The sequence below is a fragment of the Clupea harengus genome, chromosome 10 (genome assembly GCF_900700415.2).
Source record: "Clupea harengus chromosome 10, Ch_v2.0.2, whole genome shotgun sequence".
Classification (NCBI taxonomy): domain Eukaryota; kingdom Metazoa; phylum Chordata; class Actinopteri; order Clupeiformes; family Clupeidae; genus Clupea; species Clupea harengus.
The window spans coordinates 21,233,041-21,235,540 of record NC_045161.1 but is presented as its reverse complement, the minus strand read 5'-3'; the positions used below and the strand labels follow the sequence as shown (position 1 = coordinate 21,235,540).

At 50.1% G+C, this 2,500-nt stretch overlaps 1 protein-coding gene across 3 annotated transcripts in view; it reads left to right on the top strand.

Moving 5' to 3' along the window:
- palld (palladin, cytoskeletal associated protein) overlaps positions 1 to 2,500 on the top strand; it is an 85,670-nt gene that overhangs the window by 32,760 nt on the left and 50,410 nt on the right. The window lies entirely within an intron of this gene.

The following is a 2,500-nucleotide window of genomic DNA, read 5'->3' as shown; positions in this document are numbered from 1 at the left end:
ACAGAACACAGAACACAGAACACAGAACACAGAACACAGAGCACAGAGCACAGAGCACAGAGCACAGAGCACAGAACACAGAACACAGAACACAGAACACAGAACACAGAGCACAGAACACAGAGCACAGAGCACAGAGCACAGAACACAGAGCACAGAGCAGGGCACAGCCAGAGCACCAAGCAGAGCACAGAGCACAGAGCACAGAGCAGAGAGCACAGAGCAGAGAGCACAGAGCACAGAGCACAGAACACAGAACACAGAACACAGAACACAGAACACAGAACACAGAACACAGAGCACAGAGCACAGAGCACAGAGCACAGAGCAGAGAGCACAGAGCAGAGAAAGTGAAACAAATGTGAGGCCACTCAACCTCAGACCGGCAGGACGTGCAGACGGAACCAGGAGAAACACAGTAGACGGAACCAGCAGGGCCAGACCCAGCAGAAACACTGCAGACAGACCCAGCAGAAACACTGCAGACAGACCCAGCAGAAACACTGCAGACAGAAGCAGCAGAGACAGACCCTGCAGAAACAGACCTAGCAGAAACACTGCAGACAGAACCAGCAGAAACACTGCAGACAGAACCAGCAGAAACACTGCAGACAGAACCAGCAGAAACACTGCAGACAGACCCAGCAGAAACACTGCAGACAGAAGCAGCAGAGACAGACCCAGCAGAAACAGACCCAGCAGAAACACTGCAGACAGAACCAGCAGAAACACTGCAGACAGAACCAGCAGAAACACTGCAGACAGACCCAGCAGAAACAGACCCAGCAGAAACACTGCAGACAGACCCAGCAGAAACACTGTGTTCCTGGAAGAGTATCCTCAACAAGCCCCCGCTGTAGTGTGCAGGCCCAGTGGGCTGTTGGGTTTGTGTGGTGGTGGTGGTGGAGAGAGAGGGGAGGTTGCCCTGTCTCTGCCCGGGGTAGGGGGCCGTGCGCTGGGGTGTCTGTGATATGAGGCCTCCCTCTCCCCTCCTCTCCCTGGTTAAGCCCGTCCTGGGGACCCATGGGGGGGTGGGGGAGGCAGAAGAGCTGAGATGTTATTAGAGGGATACTGTTACTTATACTCAATCTAAAAGAGAAAGACAGAGAGAGAGAGAGGGGAGGGGGGAGAAAGAAAAAGAGGAAAGCCAAAAAGTGAAAGAGAGAAAGAAAAACAGTGCAGTTTGGTGTGGTGCTCGGGTAAGAGTTTGTCAACTTGTGTAATTATTGCAGAGCAGTCTTTGTCCCCATTAACCTCTCTCCCTCTCCCTCTCCTTCTCCCCCCTTCTCTCTTTCATTTATTCTCTCTGTCAATGTTTCTCTCACTCTGCCACACTCCTTCTCTTTTTAGCATTTCTGTCTCTCTCTTTCTCTCTTTTACTATTTCTCTCTCTCTCTCTTTCCTTCCTTCTCCCTCTCTCTTTATACTCTCACTCTCTCAAAGTCTCTGCTCACTCAATCTTTTTCTCCCACCCCACCCCACCCTCACCCTCTCTCTCCCTCTCTTTTACACACTCTCTTGCTCCTTCTCTCCCTCTCTCTTCCTCCCTCTCTCATTCTCATTCTCGTTGTGTGGAATTTGGCTGGGCTCTGTGTAGCTCCCTCCCACTCCCCCCACTCCCCCTGCTCTCTGTATGCCCCGCCGCGCGTCTGTGTGTAGCGCCTCAGTGTGTGTCGCCCTGTGCCACCGTCTGCGCGTGAGGGCCACTGCCTCTGTGTCTCATACACTGACAGTCACTGAGGGTGTGTGTGTGAGTGTTTAAACCCTGAGAGAGCATTTGCTTCGAAGACTTCAAAGAGTAAATCGACAGTATTAACTCCGACTTGCGGTGAGAGAGTTGACAATCGGACAACTCAGAAGGTGAGGAACGCTGAACTTTGAACTGTGACCTGTAGCATGTACTGTCACTGCAATAGTGGTTGTTTGAGATCATTTAAAGATAACTCTGCTTCTTTTAACTTTCTTTTTGTCCATATAACTATTTTTTTATACTATTGAAGTTAAATTTAGGTCTAATACAGTGAGTCAGATAACAAATCCAGAGTGAGTTAATTTGATCCATTTGGACGTTGGTGTTATTGGATGTTGCGCTGACAAATCTCAGACCTGGGATCAGTAAATCTCTCTTTAACTGTGGCTTGTTAATCAGCCAGGAGCTGTGCTGTCCCTGCCAGGCTGATTCACGAGCTCTCTCATCTCAGCTAATGGCCACATTGGTCCAGATTGGCCGCTCTGGGCTCTGGGTCTGAGCGCTTGTGGTGGTGGTCGCGGGCGACATACGTATGTGTTTGGGGTGTCTGCTAGACTCGGCTGAGAGATGCGGGTTAGTGTGTGGTTTTGGGGGTTCTGGAACTATGTTTGGACTGGTTATGAGTCTGTCTCATGGTTCAGGAACTGATTTATTATCTTGTGTCCTGCTGATTTGTCCTGGTGAGTTGTAAAGGATTTTGGAAGAGAGAACTGTGTTTTTACTGTTTGAGTCTGAGAGGGAGTATGTAAG